This window comes from Amblyomma americanum, chromosome 8 (assembly GCF_052857255.1).
Source record: "Amblyomma americanum isolate KBUSLIRL-KWMA chromosome 8, ASM5285725v1, whole genome shotgun sequence".
Classification (NCBI taxonomy): domain Eukaryota; kingdom Metazoa; phylum Arthropoda; class Arachnida; order Ixodida; family Ixodidae; genus Amblyomma; species Amblyomma americanum.
This window is the reverse complement of record NC_135504.1, coordinates 161204819-161227286: the sequence shown is the minus strand read 5'-3', so window position 1 is coordinate 161227286 and position 22468 is coordinate 161204819.

Genomic DNA, 22468 nt, shown 5'->3' with positions numbered 1-22468 from the left:
GGTTTTACAAGTGTTCCTCTGATACGCGTCTAAACTTTTTCTCTTATAACTGAGCGAAAAGCATGTATTCGTGCTTAATACGACGAAACAAGCTGTTTTAGACCGAAACGAGTTAAATCTGAACACATCGGTTTTACAAGTGTCCCTGTGACACGCGTCAAAACTTTTTCTCTTATAACTGCGCGAAAAGCATGTATTGTTGCTTAATACACCGAAACAAGCTGTTTTAGACCGAAACGAGCTAAATCACAACACACCGGTTTTACAAGTGTTCCTCTGATACGCGTCAAAACTTTTTTCGCTTATAACTGCGCGAAAAGCTTGTATTCGTGCTTAGTCTAACGAAACAAGCTGTTTTAGACCGAAACGAGGTAAATCTGAACACATCGGTTTTACAAGTGTTCCTCTGATACGCGTCAAAACGTTTTCTCTTATAACTGCGCGAAAAGCATATATTCTTGCTTAATACAACGAAACAAGCTGTTTTAGTCCGAAAAGAGGTAAATCTGAACACATCGGTTTTACAAGTGTTCCTCTGATACGCGTCAAAACGTTTTCTCTTATAACTGCGCGAAAAGCATATATTCTTGCTTAATACAACGAAACAAGCTGTTTTAGACCGAAACGAGCCAAATCACAACACATCGGTATTACAAGTGTTCCTCTGATACGCGTCAAAACTTTTTCTCTTATAACTGTGCGAAAAGCATGTATTCGTGCTTAATACAACGACACAAGCTGTTTTAGCCGAAACGAGCTAAATCTGACCACATCGGTTTTAAATGTGTCCATGTGATACGCGTCAAAACTTTTTCTCTTATAACTGCGCGAAAAGCATGTATTCTTGCTTAATACAGCGAAACAAGCTGTTTTAGACCGAAACGAGCTAAATCGCAACACATCGGTTTTACAAGTGTTCCTCTGATACGCGTCAAAACTTTTTCTCTTATAACTGTGCGAAAAGCATGTATTCGTGCTTAATACAACGACACAAGCTGTTTTAGCCGAAACGAGCTAAATCTGACCACATCGGTTTTAAATGTGTCCATGTGATACGCGTCAAAACTTTTTCTCTTATAACTGCGCGAAAAGCATGTATTGTTGCTTAATACACCGAAACAAGCTGTTTTAGACCGAAACGAGCTAAATCACAACACATCGGTTTTACAAGTGTCCCTGTGACACGCCTTTAAAACTTTTTCTCTTATAACTGCGCGAAAAGCATGTATTCGTGCTTAATACAACGAAACAAGCTGTTTTAGTCCGAAAAGAGGTAAATCTGAACACATCGGTTTTACAAGTGTTCCTCTGATACGCGTCAAAACGTTTTCTCTAATAACTGCGCGAAAAGCATGTATTCTTGCTTAATACAGCGAAACAAGCTGTTTTAGACCGAAACGAGCTAAATCGCAACACATCGGTTTTACAAGTGTTCCTCTGATACGCGTCAAAACTTTTTCTCTTATAACTGTGCGAAAAGCATGTATTCGTGCTTAATACAACGACACAAGCTGTTTTAGCCGAAACGAGCTAAATCTGACCACATCGGTTTTAAATGTGTCCATGTGATACGCGTCAAAACTTTTTCTCTTATAACTGCGCGAAAAGGATGTATTCTTGCTTAATACAGCGAAACAAGCTGTTTTAGACCGAAACGAGGTAAATCTGAACACATCGGTTTTACAAGTGTCTCTGTGACATGCCTTTAAAACTTTTTCTCTTATACCTGCGCGAAAAGCATGTATTCGGGCTTAATACAACGAAACAAGCTGTTTTAGACCGAAACGAGCTAAATCTGAACACATCGGTTTTACAAGTGTCCCTGTGAAACGCGTCAAAACTTTTTATCTTATAACTGCACGAAAAGCATGTATTCTTGCTTAATACAGCGAAAACAAGCTGTTTTAGACCGAAACGAGCTAAATCACAAAACATCGGTTTTACAAGTGTTCCTCTGATACGCGTCAAAACGTTTTCTCTTATAACTGCGCGATAAGCATGTATTCGTGCTTAATACAACGAAACAAGCTGTTTTAGACCGAAACGAGCTAAATCTGAACACATCGGTTTTACAAGTGTCCCTCTGATACGCGTCTAAACTTTTTCTCTTATAACTGAGCGAAAAGCATGTATTCGTGCTTAATACGACGAAACAAGCTGTTTTAGACCGAAACGAGTTAAATCTGAACACATCGGTTTTACAAGTGTCCCTGTGACACGCGTCAAAACTTTTTCTCTTATAACTGCGCGAAAAGCATGTATTGTTGCTTAATACACCGAAACAAGCTGTTTTAGACCGAAACGAGCTAAATCACAACACACCGGTTTTACAAGTGTTCCTCTGATACGCGTCAAAACTTTTTTCTCTTATAACTGCGCGAAAAGCTTGTATTCGTGCTTAGTCTAACGAAACAAGCTGTTTTAGACCGAAACGAGGTAAATCTGAACACATCGGTTTTACGAGTGTCCCTGTGACATGCATTTAAAACTTTTTCTCTTATAACTACGCGAAAAGCATGTATTCCTGCTTATTACAACGAAACAAGCTGTTTTAGACGGAAACGGGCTAAATCTGAACACATCGGTTTTACGAGTGTCCCTGTGACATGCATTTAAAACTTTTTCTCTTATAACTGCGCGAAAAGCATGTATTCTTGGTTAATACAGCGAAACAAGCTGTGTTAGACCGAAACGAGCTAAATCACAACACATCGGTTTTACAAGTGTTCCTCTGATACGCGTCAAAACTTTTTCTCTTATAACTGCGCGAAAAGCATGTATTCGTGCTTAATACAACGAAACAAGCTGTTTTAGACCAAAACGAGCTAGATCTGAACACATCGGTTTTCCAAGTGTCCATGTGATACGCGTCAAAACTTTTTCTCTTATAACTGCGCGAAAAGCATGTATTCGTGCTTAATACAACGAAACAAGCTGTTTTAGTCCGAAAAGAGGTAAATCTGAACACATCGGTTTTACAAGTGTTCCTCTGATACGCGTCAAAACTTTTTCTCTTATAACTGCGCGAAAAGCATGTATTCGTGCTTAATAGAACGAATCAAGCTGTTTTAGACCGAAACGAGCTAAATCTGAACACGTCGGTTTTACACGTGTCCCTGTGACACGCGTCAAAACTTTTTCTCTTATAACTGCGCGAAAAGCACGTATTCTTGCCTAATACAGCGAAACAAGCTGTTTTAGACCGAAACGAGCTAAATCACAACACATCGGTTTTACAAGTGTCCCTGTGACACGCCTTTAAAACTTTTTCTCTTATAACTGCGCGAAAAGCATGTATTCGTGCTTAATACAACGAAACAAGCTGTTTTAGTCCGAAAAGAGGTAAATCTGAACACATCGGTTTTACAAGTGTTCCTCTGATACGCGTCAAAACGTTTTCTCTTATAACTGCGCGAAAAGCATATATTCTTGCTTAATACAACGAAACAAGCTGTTTTAGACCGAAACGAGCCAAATCACAACACATCGGTATTACAAGTGTTCCTCTGATACGCGTCAAAACTTTTTCTCTTATAACTGTGCGAAAAGCATGTATTCGTGCTTAATACAACGACACAAGCTGTTTTAGCCGAAACGAGCTAAATCTGACCACATCGGTTTTAAATGTGTCCATGTGATACGCGTCAAAACTTTTTCTCTTTTAACTGCGCGAAAAGCATGTATTCTTGCTTAATACAGCGAAACAAGCTGTTTTAGACCGAAACGAGCTAAATCGCAACACATCGGTTTTACAAGTGTTCCTCTGATACGCGTCAAAACTTTTTCTCTTATAACTGTGCGAAAAGCATGTATTCGTGCTTAATACAACGACACAAGCTGTTTTAGCCGAAACGAGCTAAATCTGACCACATCGGTTTTAAATGTGTCCATGTGATACGCGTCAAAACTTTTTCTCTTATAACTGCGCGAAAAGCATGTATTGTTGCTTAATACACCGAAACAAGCTGTTTTAGACCGAAACGAGCTAAATCACAACACATCGGTTTTACAAGTGTCCCTGTGACACGCCTTTAAAACTTTTTCTCTTATAACTGCGCGAAAAGCATGTATTCGTGCTTAATACAACGAAACAAGCTGTTTTAGTCCGAAAAGAGGTAAATCTGAACACATCGGTTTTACAAGTGTTCCTCTGATACGCGTCAAAACGTTTTCTCTAATAACTGCGCGAAAAGCATGTATTCTTGCTTAATACAGCGAAACAAGCTGTTTTAGACCGAAACGAGCTAAATCGCAACACATCGGTTTTACAAGTGTTCCTCTGATACGCGTCAAAACTTTTTCTCTTATAACTGTGCGAAAAGCATGTATTCGTGCTTAATACAACGACACAAGCTGTTTTAGCCGAAACGAGCTAAATCTGACCACATCGGTTTTAAATGTGTCCATGTGATACGCGTCAAAACTTTTTCTCTTATAACTGCGCGAAAAGGATGTATTCTTGCTTAATACAGCGAAACAAGCTGTTTTAGACCGAAACGAGGTAAATCTGAACACATCGGTTTTACAAGTGTCTCTGTGACATGCCTTTAAAACTTTTTCTCTTATACCTGCGCGAAAAGCATGTATTCGGGCTTAATACAACGAAACAAGCTGTTTTAGACCGAAACGAGCTAAATCTGAACACATCGGTTTTACAAGTGTCCCTGTGAAACGCGTCAAAACTTTTTATCTTATAACTGCACGAAAAGCATGTATTCTTGCTTAATACAGCGAAAACAAGCTGTTTTAGACCGAAACGAGCTAAATCACAAAACATCGGTTTTACAAGTGTTCCTCTGATACGCGTCAAAACGTTTTCTCTTATAACTGCGCGATAAGCATGTATTCGTGCTTAATACAACGAAACAAGCTGTTTTAGACCGAAACGAGCTAAATCTGAACACATCGGTTTTACAAGTGTCCCTCTGATACGCGTCAAAACTTTTTCTCTTATAACTGCGCGAAAAGCATGTATTCTTGCTTAATACAACGAAACAAGCTGTTTTAGACCGAAACGAGCTAAATCACGACACATCGGTTTTACAAGTGTTCCTCTGATACGCGTCTAAACTTTTTCTCTTATAACTGAGCGAAAAGCATGTATTCGTGCTTAATACGACGAAACAAGCTGTTTTAGACCGAAACGAGTTAAATCTGAACACATCGGTTTTACAAGTGTCCCTGTGACACGCGTCAAAACTTTTTCTCTTATAACTGCGCGAAAAGCATGTATTGTTGCTTAATACACCGAAACAAGCTGTTTTAGACCGAAACGAGCTAAATCACAACACACCGGTTTTACAACTGTTCCTCTGATACGCGTCAAAACTTTTTTCTCTTATAACTGCGCGAAAAGCTTGTATTCGTGCTTAGTCTAACGAAACAAGCTGTTTTAGACCGAAACGAGGTAAATCTGAACACATCGGTTTTACGAGTGTCCCTGTGACATGCATTTAAAACTTTTTCTCTTATAACTACGCGAAAAGCATGTATTCCTGCTTATTACAACGAAACAAGCTGTTTTAGACGGAAACGGGCTAAATCTGAACACATCGGTTTTACGAGTGTCCCTGTGACATGCATTTAAAACTTTTTCTCTTATAACTGCGCGAAAAGCATGTATTCTTGGTTAATACAGCGAAACAAGCTGTGTTAGACCGAAACGAGCTAAATCACAACACATCGGTTTTACAAGTGTTCCTCTGATACGCGTCAAAACTTTTTCTCTTATAACTGCGCGAAAAGCATGTATTCGTGCCTAATACAGCGAAACAAGCTGTTTTAGACCAAAACGAGCTAGATCTGAACACATCGGTTTTCCAAGTGTCCATGTGATACGCGTCAAAACTTTTTCTCTTATAACTGCGCGAAAAGCATGTATTCGTGCTTAATACAACGAAACAAGCTGTTTTAGTCCGAAAAGAGGTAAATCTGAACACATCGGTTTTACAAGTGTTCCTCTGATACGCGTCAAAACTTTTTCTCTTATATCTGCGCGAAAAGCATGTATTCGTGCTTAATACAACGAATCAAGCTGTTTTAGACCGAAACGAGCTAAATCTGAACACGTCGGTTTTACACGTGTCCCTGTGACACGCGTCAAAACTTTTTCTCTTATAACTGCGCGAAAAGCACGTATTCTTGCCTAATACAGCGAAACAAGCTGTTTTAGACCGAAACGAGCTAAATCACAACACATCGGTTTTACAAGTGTTCCTCTGATACGCGTCAAAACTTTTTTCTCTTATAACTGCGCGAAAAGCATGTATTGTTGCTTAATACACCGAAACAAGCTGTTTTAGACCGAAACGAGCTAAATCACAACACATCGGTTTTACAAGTGTCCCTGTGACACGCCTTTAAAACTTTTTCTCTTATAACTGCGCGAAAAGCATGTATTCGTGCTTAATACAACGAAACAAGCTGTTTTAGACCGAGATGAGCTAAATCTGAACACATCAGTTTTACAAGTGTCCCTCTAATACGCGTCAAAACTTTTTCTTCTCTAACTGCGCGAAAAGCATGTATTCGTGCTTAAAACAACGAAACAAGCTGTTTTATACCAAAACGAGCTGTATCTGAACACATCGGTTATACAAGTATTCATGTGATATTCGTCAAAACTTTTTCTCTTATAACCGCGCGAAAAGCATGTATTCGTGCTTAATACAACGAAACAAGCTGTTTTAGACCGAGATGAGCTAAATCTGAACATATCGGTTTTACAAGTATCCACGTGATACTCGTCAAAACTTTTTCTCTTATAACTGCGCGAAAAGCATGTATTCGTGCTTAATACAACGAATCAAGCTGTTTTAGACCGAAACGAGCTGAATCACAACACATCGGTTTTACAAGTGTTCCTCTGATACGAGTCAAAACTTTTTTCTCTTATAACTGCGCTAAAAGCATGTATTCTTGCTTAATACAGCGAAACAAGCTGTTTTAGACCGAAAGGAGCTAAATCACAACACATCGGTTTTACACAAGTGTTCCTCTGATACGCGTCTAAACTTTTTCTCTTATAACTGCGCGAAAAGCATGTATTCGTGCTTAATACGACCAAACAAGCTGTTTTAGACCGAAACGAGCTAAATCTGAACACATCGGTTTTATAAGTGTCCCTGTGACACGCGTCAAAACTTTTTCTCTTATAACTGCGCGAAAAGCATGTATTCTTGCTTAATACAGCGAAACAAGCTGTTTTAGACCGAAACGAGTTAAATCACAACACACCGGTTTTACAAGTGTTCCTCTGATACGCGTCAAAACGTTTTTCTCTTATAACTGCGCGAAAAGCATGTATTCGTGCTTAGTCCAACGAAACAAGCTGTTTAAGACCGAAACGATGTAAATCTGAACACATCGGTTTTACGAGTGTCCCAGTGACACGCGTCAAAACTTTTCCTCTTATTACTGCGCGAAAAGCACGTATTCTTGCTTAATAATACGAAACAAGCTGTTTTATACCGAAAAGAGCTAATTCACCACACATCGGTTTTACAAGTGTTCCTCTGATACGCGTCAAAACTTTTTCTCTTATAACTGCGCGAAAAGCATGTTTTCGTGCTTAATACAACGAAACAAGCTGTTTTAGACCGAGATGAGTTAAATCTGAACACATCAGTTTTAAAAGTGTCCCTCTAATACGCGTCAAAACTTTTTCTTCTATAACTGCGCGAAAAGCATGTATTCGTGCTTAAAACAACGAAACAAGCTGTTTTATACCAAAACGAGCTGTATCTGAACACATCGGTTTTAAAAGTATCCACGTGATACTCGTCAAAACTTTTTTTCTTATAACTGCGCAAAAAGCATGTATTCGTGCTTAATACAACGAATCAAGCTGTTTTAGACCGAAACGAACTAAATCTGAACACGTCGGTTTTACACGTGTCCCTGTGACACGCGTCAAAACTTTTTCTCTTATAACTGCGCGAAAAGCACGTATTCTTGCTTAATACAGCGAAACAAGCTGTTTTAGACCGAAACGAGCTAAATCACAACACATCGGTTTTAAAAGTATCCACGTGATACTCGTGAAAACTTTTTCTCTTATAACTGCGCGAAAAGCACGTATTCTTGCCTAATACAGCGAAACAAGCTGTTTTAGACCGAAACGAGCTAAATCACAACACATCGGTTTTACAAGTGTTCCTCTGATACGCGTCAAAACTTTTTTCTCTTATAACTGCGCGAAAAGCATGTATTGTTGCTTAATACACCGAAACAAGCTGTTTTAGACCGAAACGAGCTAAATCACAACACATCGGTTTTACAAGTGTCCCTGTGACACGCCTTTAAAACTTTTTCTCTTATAACTGCGCGAAAAGCATGTATTCGTGCTTAATACAACGAAACAAGCTGTTTTAGACCGAGATGAGCTAAATCTGAACACATCAGTTTTACAAGTGTCCCTCTAATACGCGTCAAAACTTTTTCTTCTCTAACTGCGCGAAAAGCATGTATTCTTGCTTAAAACAACGAAACAAGCTGTTTTATACCAAAACGAGCTGTATCTGAACACATCGGTTATACAAGTATTCACGTGATATTCGTCAAAACTTTTTCTCTTATAACTGCGCGAAAAGCATGTATTCGTGCTTAATACAACGAAACAAGCTGTTTTAGACCGAGATGAGCTAAATCTGAACATATCGGTTTTACAAGTATCCACGTGATACTCGTCAAAACTTTTTCTCTTATAACTGCGCGAAAAGCATGTATTCGTGCTTAATACAACGAGTCAAGCTGTTTTAGACCGAAACGAGCTGAATCACAACACATCGGTTTTACAAGTGTTCCTCTGATACGCGTCAAAACTTTTTTCTCTTATAACTGCGCGAAAAGCATGTATTCTTGCTTAATACAGCGAAACAAGCTGTTTTAGACCGAAAGGAGCTAAATCACAACACATCGGTTTTACAAAAGTGTTCCTCTGATACGCGTCTAAACTTTTTCTCTTATAACTGCGCGAAAAGCATGTATTCTTGCTTAATACAACGAAACAAGCTGTTTTAAACCGAAACGAGCTAAATCACAACACATCGGTATTACAAGTGTTCCATGTGATACTCGTCAAAACTTTTTCTCTAATAACTGCGCGAAAAGCATGTATTCTTGCTTAATACAGCGAAACAAGCTGTTTTAGACCGAAACGAGCTAAATCGCAACACATCGGTTTTACAAGTGTTCCTCTGATACGCGTCAAAACTTTTTCTCTTATAACTGCGCGAAAAGCATATATTCTTGCCTAATACAACGAAACAAGCTGTTTTAGACCGAAACGAGCCAAATCACAACACATCGGTATTACAAGTGTTCCGCGTGATACTCGTCAAAACTTTTTCTCTAATAACTGCGCGAAAAGCATGTATTCTTGCTTAATACAGCGAAACAAGCTGTTTTAGACCGAAACGAGCTAAATCGCAACACATCGGTTTTACAAGTGTTCCTCTGATACGCGTCAAAACTTTTTCTCTTATAACTGTGCGAAAAGCATGTATTCGTGCTTAATACAACGACACAAGCTGTTTTAGCCGAAACGAGCTAAATCTGACCACATCGGTTTTAAATGTGTCCATTTGATACGCGTCAAAACTTTTTCTCTTATAACTGCGCGAAAAGGATGTATTCTTGCTTAATACAGCGAAACAAGCTGTTTTAGACCGAAACGAGGTAAATCTGAACACATCGGTTTTACAAGTGTCTCTGTGACATGCCTTTAAAACTTTTTCTCTTATACCTGCGCGAAAAGCATGTATTCGGGCTTAATACAACGAAACAAGCTGTTTTAGACCGAAACGAGCTAAATCTGAACACATCGGTTTTACAAGTGTCCCTGTGAAACGCGTCAAAACTTTTTATCTTATAACTGCACGAAAAGCATGTATTCTTGCTTAATACAGCGAAAACAAGCTGTTTTAGACCGAAACGAGCTAAATCACAAAACATCGGTTTTACAAGTGTTCCTCTGATACGCGTCAAAACGTTTTCTCTTATAACTGCGCGATAAGCATGTATTCGTGCTTAATACAACGAAACAAGCTGTTTTAGACCGAAACGAGCTAAATCTGAACACATCGGTTTTACAAGTGTCCCTCTGATACGCGTCAAAACTTTTTCTCTTATAACTGCGCGAAAAGCATGTATTCTTGCTTAATACAACGAAACAAGCTGTTTTAGACCGAAACGAGCTAAATCACGACACATCGGTTTTACAAGTGTTCCTCTGATACGCGTCTAAACTTTTTCTCTTATAACTGAGCGAAAAGCATGTATTCGTGCTTAATACGACGAAACAAGCTGTTTTAGACCGAAACGAGTTAAATCTGAACACATCGGTTTTACAAGTGTCCCTGTGACACGCGTCAAAACTTTTTCTCTTATAACTGCGCGAAAAGCATGTATTGTTGCTTAATACACCGAAACAAGCTGTTTTAGACCGAAACGAGCTAAATCACAACACACCGGTTTTACAAGTGTTCCTCTGATACGCGTCAAAACTTTTTTCTCTTATAACTGCGCGAAAAGCTTCTTTCGTGCTTAGTCTAACGAAACAAGCTGTTTTAGACCGAAACGAGGTAAATCTGAACACATCGGTTTTACGAGTGTCCCTGTGACATGCATTTAAAACTTTTTCTCTTATAACTACGCGAAAAGCATGTATTCCTGCTTATTACAACGAAACAAGCTGTTTTAGACGGAAACGGGCTAAATCTGAACACATCGGTTTTACGAGTGTCCCTGTGACATGCATTTAAAACTTTTTCTCTTATAACTGCGCGAAAAGCATGTATTCTTGGTTAATACAGCGAAACAAGCTGTGTTAGACCGAAACGAGCTAAATCACAACACATCGGTTTTACAAGTGTTCCTCTGATACGCGTCAAAACTTTTTCTCTTATAACTGCGCGAAAAGCATGTATTCGTGCTTAATACAACGAAACAAGCTGTTTTAGACCAAAACGAGCTAGATCTGAACACATCGGTTTTCCAAGTGTCCATGTCATACGCGTCAAAACTTTTTCTCTTATAACTGCGCGAAAAGCATGTATTCGTGCTTAATACAACGAAACAAGCTGTTTTAGTCCGAAAAGAGGTAAATCTGAACACATCGGTTTTACAAGTGTTCCTCTGATACGCGTCAAAACTTTTTCTCTTATAACTGCGCGAAAAGCATGTATTCGTGCTTAATACAACGAATCAAGCTGTTTTAGACCGAAACGAGCTAAATCACAACACATCGGTTTTACAAGTGTTCCTCTGATACGCGTCAAAACTTTTTTCTCTTATAACTGCGCGAAAAGCATGTATTGTTGCTTAATACACCGAAACAAGCTGTTTTAAACCGAAACGAGCTAAATCACAACACATCGGTATTACAAGTGTTCCATGTGATACTCGTCAAAACTTTTTCTCTAATAACTGCGCGAAAAGCATGTATTCTTGCTTAATACAGCGAAACAAGCTGTTTTAGACCGAAACGAGCTAAATCGCAACACATCGGTTTTACAAGTGTTCCTCTGATACGCGTCAAAACTTTTTCTCTTATAACTGCGCGAAAAGCATATATTCTTGCCTAATACAACGAAACAAGCTGTTTTAGACCGAAACGAGCCAAATCACAACACATCGGTATTACAAGTGTTCCGCGTGATACTCGTCAAAACTTTTTCTCTAATAACTGCGCGAAAAGCATGTATTCTTGCTTAATACAGCGAAACAAGCTGTTTTAGACCGAAACGAGCTAAATCGCAACACATCGGTTTTACAAGTGTTCCTCTGATACGCGTCAAAACTTTTTCTCTTATAACTGTGCGAAAACCATGTATTCGTGCTTAATACAACGACACAAGCTGTTTTAACCGAAACGAGCTAAATCTGACCACATCGGTTTTAAATGTGTCCATTTGATACGCGTCAAAACTTTTTCTCTTATAACTGCGCGAAAAGGATGTATTCTTGCTTAATACAGCGAAACAAGCTGTTTTAGACCGAAACGAGGTAAATCTGAACACATCGGTTTTACAAGTGTCTCTGTGACATGCCTTTAAAACTTTTTCTCTTATACCTGCGCGAAAAGCATGTATTCGGGCTTAATACAACGAAACAAGCTGTTTTAGACCGAAACGAGCTAAATCTGAACACATCGGTTTTACAAGTGTCCCTGTGAAACGCGTCAAAACTTTTTATCTTATAACTGCACGAAAAGCATGTATTCTTGCTTAATACAGCGAAAACAAGCTGTTTTAGACCGAAACGAGCTAAATCACAAAACATCGGTTTTACAAGTGTTCCTCTGATACGCGTCAAAACGTTTTCTCTTATAACTGCGCGATAAGCATGTATTCGTGCTTAATACAACGAAACAAGCTGTTTTAGACCGAAACGAGCTAAATCTGAACACATCGGTTTTACAAGTGTCCCTCTGATACGCGTCAAAACTTTTTCTCTTATAACTGCGCGAAAAGCATGTATTCTTGCTTAATACAACGAAACAAGCTGTTTTAGACCGAAACGAGCTAAATCACGACACATCGGTTTTACAAGTGTTCCTCTGATACGCGTCTAAACTTTTTCTCTTATAACTGAGCGAAAAGCATGTATTCGTGCTTAATACGACGAAACAAGCTGTTTTAGACCGAAACGAGTTAAATCTGAACACATCGGTTTTACAAGTGTCCCTGTGACACGCGTCAAAACTTTTTCTCTTATAACTGCGCGAAAAGCATGTATTGTTGCTTAATACACCGAAACAAGCTGTTTTAGACCGAAACGAGCTAAATCACAACACACCGGTTTTACAAGTGTTCCTCTGATACGCGTCAAAACTTTTTTCTCTTATAACTGCGCGAAAAGCTTGTATTCGTGCTTAGTCTAACGAAACAAGCTGTTTTAGACCGAAACGAGGTAAATCTGAACACATCGGTTTTACGAGTGTCCCTGTGACATGCATTTAAAACTTTTTCTCTTATAACTACGCGAAAAGCATGTATTCCTGCTTATTACAACGAAACAAGCTGTTTTAGACGGAAACGGGCTAAATCTGAACACATCGGTTTTACGAGTGTCCCTGTGACATGCATTTAAAACTTTTTCTCTTATAACTGCGCGAAAAGCATGTATTCTTGGTTAATACAGCGAAACAAGCTGTGTTAGACCGAAACGAGCTAAATCACAACACATCGGTTTTACAAGTGTTCCTCTGATACGCGTCAAAACTTTTTCTCTTATAACTGCGCGAAAAGCATGTATTCGTGCTTAATACAACGAAACAAGCTGTTTTAGACCAAAACGAGCTAGATCTGAACACATCGGTTTTCCAAGTGTCCATGTCATACGCGTCAAAACTTTTTCTCTTATAACTGCGCGAAAAGCATGTATTCGTGCTTAATGCAACGAAACAAGCTGTTTTAGTCCGAAAAGAGGTAAATCTGAACACATCGGTTTTACAAATGTTCCTCTGATACGCGTCAAAACTTTTTCTCTTATAACTGCGCGAAAAGCATGTATTCGTGCTTAATACAACGAATCAAGCTGTTTTAGACCGAAACGAGCTAAATCTGAACACGTCGGTTTTACACGTGTCCCTGTGACACGCGTCAAAACTTTTTCTCTTATAACTGCGCGAAAAGCACGTATGCTTGCCTAATACAGCGAAACAAGCTGTTTTAGACCGAAACGAGCTAAATCACAACACATCGGTTTTACAAGTGTTCCTCTGATACGCGTCAAAACTTTTTTCTCTTATAACTGCGCGAAAAGCATGTATTGTTGCTTAATACACCGAAACAAGCTGTTTTAAACCGAAACGAGCTAAATCACAACACATCGGTATTACAAGTGTTCCATGTGATACTCGTCAAAACTTTTTCTCTAATAACTGCGCGAAAAGCATGTATTCTTGCTTAATACAGCGAAACAAGCTGTTTTAGACCGAAACGAGCTAAATCGCAACACATCGGTTTTACAAGTGTTCCTCTGATACGCGTCAAAACTTTTTCTCTTATAACTGCACGAAAAGCATATATTCTTGCCTAATACAACGAAACAAGCTGTTTTAGACCGAAACGAGCCAAATCACAACACATCGGTATTACAAGTGTTCCGCGTGATACTCGTCAAAACTTTTTCTCTAATAACTGCGCGAAAAGCATGTATTGTTGCTTAATACACCGAAACAAGCTGTTTTAGACCGAAACGAGCCAAATCACAACACATCGGTATTACAAGTGTTCCATGTGATACTCGTCAAAACTTTTTCTCTAATAACTGCGCGAAAAGCATGTATTCTTACTTAATACAGCGAAACAAGCTGTTTTAGACCGAAACGAGCTAAATCGCAACACATCGGTTTTACAAGTGTTCCTCTGATACGCGTCAAAACTTTTTCTCTTATAACTGTGCGAAAAGCATGTATTCGTGCTTAATACAACGACACAAGCTGTTTTAGCCGAAACGAGCTAAATCTGACCACATCGGTTTTAAATGTGTCCTTGTGATACGCGTCAAAACTTTTTCTCTTATAACTGCGCGAAAAGGATGTATTCTTGCTTAATACAGCGAAACAAGCTGTTTTAGACCGAAACGAGGTAAATCTGAACACATCGGTTTTACAAGTGTCCCTGTGACATGCCTTTAAAACTTTTTCTCTTATACCTGCGCGAAAAGCATGTATTCGGGCTTAATACAACGAAACAAGCTGTTTTAGACCGAAACGAGCTAAATCTGAACACATCGGTTTTACAAGTGTCCCTGTGAAACGCGTCAAAACTTTTTATCTTATAACTGCACGAAAAGCATGTATTCTTGCTTAATACAGCGAAAACAAGCTGTTTTAGACCGAAACGAGCTAAATCACAAAACATCGGTTTTACAAGTGTTCCTCTGATACGCGTCAAAACGTTTTCTCTTATAACTGCGCGATAAGCATGTATTCGTGCTTAATACAACGAAACAAGCTGTTTTAGACCGAAACGAGCTAAATCTGAACACATCGGTTTTACAAGTGTCCCTCTGATACGCGTCAAAACTTTTTCTCTTATAACTGCGCGAAAAGCATGTATTCTTGCTTAATACAACGAAACAAGCTGTTTTAGACCGAAACGAGCTAAATCACGACACATCGGTTTTACAAGTGTTCCTCTGATACGCGTCTAAACTTTTTCTCTTATAACTGAGCGAAAAGCATGTATTCGTGCTTAATACGACGAAACAAGCTGTTTTAGACCGAAACGAGTTAAATCTGAACACATCGGTTTTACAAGTGTCCCTGTGACACGCGTCAAAACTTTTTCTCTTATAACTGCGCGAAAAGCATGTATTGTTGCCTAATACACCGAAACAAGCTGTTTTAGACCGAAACGAGCTAAATCACAACACACCGGTTTTACAAGTGTTCCTCTGATACGCGTCAAAACTTTTTTCTCTTATAACTGCGCGAAAAGCTTGTATTCGTGCTTAGTCTAACGAAACAAGCTGTTTTAGACCGAAACGAGGTAAATCTGAACACATCGGTTTTACGAGTGTCCCTGTGACATGCATTTAAAACTTTTTCTCTTATAACTACGCGAAAAGCATGTATTCCTGCTTATTACAACGAAACAAGCTGTTTTAGACGGAAACGGGCTAAATCTGAACACATCGGTTTTACGAGTGTCCCTGTGACATGCATTTAAAACTTTTTCTCTTATAACTGCGCGAAAAGCATGTATTCTTGGTTAATACAGCGAAACAAGCTGTGTTAGACCGAAACGAGCTAAATCACAACACATCGGTTTTACAAGTGTTCCTCTGATACGCGTCAAAACTTTTTCTCTTATAACTGCGCGAAAAGCATGTATTCGTGCTTATACAACGAAACAAGCTGTTTTAGACCAAAACGAGCTAGATCTGAACACATCGGTTTTTTAAGTGTCCATGTCATACGCGTCAAAACTTTTTCTCTTATAACTGCGCGAAAAGCATGTATTCGTGCTTAATACAACGAAACAAGCTGTTTTAGTCCGAAAAGAGGTAAATCTGAACACATCGGTTTTACAAGTGTTCCTCTGATACGCGTCAAAACTTTTTCTCTTATAACTGCGCGAAAAGCATGTATTCGTGCTTAATACAACGAATCAAGCTGTTTTAGACCGAAACGAGCTAAATCTGAACACGTCGGTTTTACACGTGTCCCTGTGACACGCGTCAAAACTTTTTCTCTTATAACTGCGCGAAAAGCACGTATGCTTGCCTAATACAGCGAAACAAGCTGTTTTAGACCGAAACGAGCTAAATCACAACACATCGGTTTTACAAGTGTTCCTCTGATACGCGTCAAAACTTTTTTCTCTTATAACTGCGCGAAAACCATGTATTGTTGCTTAATACACCGAAACAAGCTGTTTTAAACCGAAACGAGCTAAATCACAACACATCGGTATTACAAGTGTTCCATGTGATACTCGTCAAAACTTTTTCTCTAATAACTGCGCGAAAAGCATGTATTCTTGCTTAATACAGCGAAACAAGCTGTTTTAGACCGAAACGAGCTAAATCGCAACACATCGGTTTTACAAGTGTTCCTCTGATACGCGTCAAAACTTTTTCTCTTATAACTGCGCGAAAAGCATATATTCTTGCCTAATACAACGAAACAAGCTGTTTTAGACCGAAACGAGCCAAATCACAACACATCGGTATTACAAGTGTTCCGCGTGATACTCGTCAAAACTTTTTCTCTAATAACTGCGCGAAAAGCATGTATTCTTGCTTAATACAGCGAAACAAGCTGTTTTAGACCGAAACGAGCTAAATCGCAACACATCGGTTTTACAAGTGTTCTTCTGATACGCGTCAAAACTTTTTCTCTTATAACTGTGCGAAAAGCATGTATTCGTGCTTAATACAACGACACAAGCTGTTTTAGCCGAAACGAGCTAAATCTGACCACATCGGTTTTAAATGTGTCCATTTGATACGCGTCAAAACTTTTTCTCTTATAACTGCGCGAAAAGGATGTATTCTTGCTTAATACAGCGAAACAAGCTGTTTTAGACCGAAACGAGGTAAATCTGAACACATCGGTTTTACAAGTGTCTCTGTGACATGCCTTTAAAACTTTTTCTCTTATACCTGCGCGAAAAGCATGTATTCGGGCTTAATACAACGAAACAAGCTGTTTTAGACCGAAACGAGCTAAATCTGAACACATCGGTTTTACAAGTGTCCCTGTGAAACGCGTCAAAACTTTTTATCTTATAACTGCACGAAAAGCATGTATTCTTGCTTAATACAGCGAAAACAAGCTGTTTTAGACCGAAACGAGCTAAATCACAAAACATCGGTTTTACAAGTGTTCCTCTGATACGCGTCAAAACGTTTTCTCTTATAACTGCGCGATAAGCATGTATTCGTGCTTAATACAACGAAACAAGCTGTTTTAGACCGAAACGAGCTAAATCTGAACACATCGGTTTTACAAGTGTCCCTCTGATACGCGTCAAAACTTTTTCTCTTATAACTGCGCGAAAAGCATGTATTCTTGCTTAATACAACGAAACAAGCTGTTTTAGACCGAAACGAGCTAAATCACGACACATCGGTTTTACAAGTGTTCCTCTGATACGCGTCTAAACTTTTTCTCTTATAACTGAGCGAAAAGCATGTATTCGTGCTTAATACGACGAAACAAGCTGTTTTAGACCGAAACGAGTTAAATCTGAACACATCGGTTTTACAAGTGTCCCTGTGACACGCGTCAAAACTTTTTCTCTTATAACTGCGCGAAAAGCATGTATTGTTGCTTAATACACCGAAACAAGCTGTTTTAGACCGAAACGAGCTAAATCACAACACACCGGTTTTACAAGTGTTCCTCTGATACGCGTCAAAACTTTTTTCTCTTATAACTGCGCGAAAAGCTTGTATTCGTGCTTAGTCTAACGAAACAAGCTGTTTTAGACCGAAACGAGGTAAATCTGAACACATCGGTTTTACGAGTGTCCCTGTGACATGCATTTAAAACTTTTTCTCTTATAACTACGCGAAAAGCATGTATTCCTGCTTATTACAACGAAACAAGCTGTTTTAGACGGAAACGGGCTAAATCTGAACACATCGGTTTTACGAGTGTCCCTGTGACATGCATTTAAAACTTTTTCTCTTATAACTGCGCGAAAAGCATGTATTCTTGGTTAATACAGCGAAACAAGCTGTGTTAGACCGAAACGAGCTAAATCACAACACATCGGTTTTACAAGTGTTCCTCTGATACGCGTCAAAACTTTTTCTCTTATAACTGCGCGAAAAGCATGTATTCGTGCCTAATACAACGAAACAAGCTGTTTTAGACCAAAACGAGCTAGATCTGAACACATCGGTTTTCCAAGTGTCCATGTCATACGCGTCAAAACTTTTTCTCTTATAACTGCGCGAAAAGCATGTATTCGTGCTTAATACAACGAAACAAGCTGTTTTAGTCCGAAAAGAGGTAAATCTGAACACATCGGTTTTACAAATGTTCCTCTGATACGCGTCAAAACTTTTTCTCTTATAACTGCGCGAAAAGCATGTATTCGTGCTTAATACAACGAATCAAGCTGTTTTAGACCGAAACGAGCTAAATCTAAACACGTCGGTTTTACACGTGTCCCTGTGACACGCGTCAAAACTTTTTCTCTTATAACTGCGCGAAAAGCACGTATGCTTGCCTAATACAGCGAAACAAGCTGTTTTAGACCGAAACGAGCTAAATCACAACACATCGGTTTTACAAGTGTTCCTCTGATACGCGTCAAAACTTTTTTCTCTTATAACTGCGCGAAAAGCATGTATTGTTGCTTAATACACCGAAACAAGCTGTTTTAAACCGAAACGAGCTAAATCACAACACATCGGTATTACAAGTGTTCCATGTGATACTGGTCAAAACTTTTTCTCTAATAACTGCGCGAAAAGCATGTATTCTTGCTTAATACAGCGAAACAAGCTGTTTTAGACCGAAACGAGCTAAATCGCAACACATCGGTTTTACAAGTGTTCCTCTGATACGCGTCAAAACTTTTTCTCTTATAACTGCACGAAAAGCATATATTCTTGCCTAATACAACGAAACAAGCTGTTTTAGACCGAAACGAGCCAAATCACAACACATCGGTATTACAAGTGTTCCGCGTGATACTCGTCAAAACTTTTTCTCTAATAACTGCGCGAAAAGCATGTATTGTTGCTTAATACACCGAAACAAGCTGTTTTAGACCGAAACGAGCCAAATCACAACACATCGGTATTACAAGTGTTCCATGTGATACTCGTCAAAACTTTTTCTCTAATAACTGCGCGAAAAGCATGTATTCTTACTTAATACAGCGAAACAAGCTGTTTTAGACCGAAACGAGCTAAATCGCAACACATCGGTTTTACAAGTGTTCCTCTGATACGCGTCAAAACTTTTTCTCTTATAACTGTGCGAAAAGCATGTATTCGTGCTTAATACAACGACACAAGCTGTTTTAGCCGAAACGAGCTAAATCTGACCACATCGGTTTTAAATGTGTCCTTGTGATACGCGTCAAAACTTTTTCTCTTATAACTGCGCGAAAAGGATGTATTCTTGCTTAATACAGCGAAACAAGCTGTTTTAGACCGAAACGAGGTAAATCTGAACACATCGGTTTTACAAGTGTCCCTGTGACATGCCTTTAAAACTTTTTCTCTTATACCTGCGCGAAAAGCATGTATTCGGGCTTAATACAACGAAACAAGCTGTTTTAGACCGAAACGAGCTAAATCTGAACACATCGGTTTTACAAGTGTCCCTGTGAAACGCGTCAAAACTTTTTATCTTATAACTGCACGAAAAGCATGTATTCTTGCTTAATACAGCGAAAACAAGCTGTTTTAGACCGAAACGAGCTAAATCACAAAACATCGGTTTTACAAGTGTTCCTCTGATACGCGTCAAAACGTTTTCTCTTATAACTGCGCGATAAGCATGTATTCGTGCTTAATACAACGAAACAAGCTGTTTTAGACCGAAACGAGCTAAATCTGAACACATCGGTTTTACAAGTGTCCCTCTGATACGCGTCAAAACTTTTTCTCTTATAACTGCGCGAAAAGCATGTATTCTTGCTTAATACAACGAAACAAGCTGTTTTAGACCGAAACGAGCTAAATCACGACACATCGGTTTTACAAGTGTTCCTCTGATACGCGTCTAAACTTTTTCTCTTATAACTGAGCGAAAAGCATGTATTCGTGCTTAATACGACGAAACAAGCTGTTTTAGACCGAAACGAGTTAAATCTGAACACATCGGTTTTACAAGTGTCCCTGTGACACGCGTCAAAACTTTTTCTCTTATAACTGCGCGAAAAGCATGTATTGTTGCCTAATACACCGAAACAAGCTGTTTTAGACCGAAACGAGCTAAATCACAACACACCGGTTTTACAAGTGTTCCTCTGATACGCGTCAAAACTTTTTTCTCTTATAACTGCGCGAAAAGCTTGTATTCGTGCTTAGTCTAACGAAACAAGCTGTTTTAGACCGAAACGAGGTAAATCTGAACACATCGGTTTTACGAGTGTCCCTGTGACATGCATTTAAAACTTTTTCTCTTATAACTACGCGAAAAGCATGTATTCCTGCTTATTACAACGAAACAAGCTGTTTTAGACGGAAACGGGCTAAATCTGAACACATCGGTTTTACGAGTGTCCCTGTGACATGCATTTAAAACTTTTTCTCTTATAACTGCGCGAAAAGCATGTATTCTTGGTTAATACAGCGAAACAAGCTGTGTTAGACCGAAACGAGCTAAATCACAACACATCGGTTTTACAAGTGTTCCTCTGATACGCGTCAAAACTTTTTCTCTTATAACTGCGCGAAAAGCATGTATTCGTGCTTAATACAACGAAACAAGCTGTTTTAGACCAAAACGAGCTAGATCTGAACACATCGGTTTTCCAAGTGTCCATGTCATACGCGTCAAAACTTTTTCTCTTATAACTGCGCGAAAAGCATGTATTCGTGCTTAATACAACGAAACAAGCTGTTTTAGTCCGAAAAGAGGTAAATCTGAACACATCGGTTTTACAAGTGTTCCTCTGATACGCGTCAAAACTTTTTCTCTTATAACTGCGCGAAAAGCATGTATTCGTGCTTAATACAACGAATCAAGCTGTTTTAGACCGAAACGAGCTAAATCTGAACACGTCGGTTTTACAAGTGTTCCATGTGATACTCGTCAAAACTTTTTCTCTAATAACTGCGCGAAAAGCATGTATTCTTGCTTAATACAGCGAAACAAGCTGTTTTAGACCGAAACGAGCTAAATCGCAACACATCGGTTTTACAAGTGTTCCTCTGATACGCGTCAAAACTTTTTCTCTTATAACTGCGCGAAAAGCATATATTCTTGCCTAATACAACGAAACAAGCTGTTTTAGACCGAAACGAGCCAAATCACAACACATCGGTATTACAAGTGTTCCGCGTGATACTCGTCAAAACTTTTTCTCTAATAACTGCGCGAAAAGCATGTATTCTTGCTTAATACAGCGAAACAAGCTGTTTTAGACCGAAACGAGCTAAATCGCAACACATCGGTTTTACAAGTGTTCTTCTGATACGCGTCAAAACTTTTTCTCTTATAACTGTGCGAAAAGCATGTATTCGTGCTTAATACAACGACACAAGCTGTTTTAGCCGAAACGAGCTAAATCTGACCACATCGGTTTTAAATGTGTCCATTTGATACGCGTCAAAACTTTTTCTCTTATAACTGCGCGAAAAGGATGTATTCTTGCTTAATACAGCGAAACAAGCTGTTTTAGACCGAAACGAGGTAAATCTGAACACATCGGTTTTACAAGTGTCTCTGTGACATGCCTTTAAAACTTTTTCTCTTATACCTGCGCGAAAAGCATGTATTCGGGCTTAATACAACGAAACAAGCTGTTTTAGACCGAAACGAGCTAAATCTGAACACATCGGTTTTACAAGTGTCCCTGTGAAACGCGTCAAAACTTTTTATCTTATAACTGCACGAAAAGCATGTATTCTTGCTTAATACAGCGAAAACAAGCTGTTTTAGACCGAAACGAGCTAAATCACAAAACATCGGTTTTACAAGTGTTCCTCTGATACGCGTCAAAACGTTTTCTCTTATAACTGCGCGATAAGCATGTATTCGTGCTTAATACAACGAAACAAGCTGTTTTAGACCGAAACGAGCTAAATCTGAACACATCGGTTTTACAAGTGTCCCTCTGATACGCGTCAAAACTTTTTCTCTTATAACTGCGCGAAAAGCATGTATTCTTGCTTAATACAACGAAACAAGCTGTTTTAGACCGAAACGAGCTAAATCACGACACATCGGTTTTACAAGTGTTCCTCTGATACGCGTCTAAACTTTTTCTCTTATAACTGAGCGAAAAGCATGTATTCGTGCTTAATACGACGAAACAAGCTG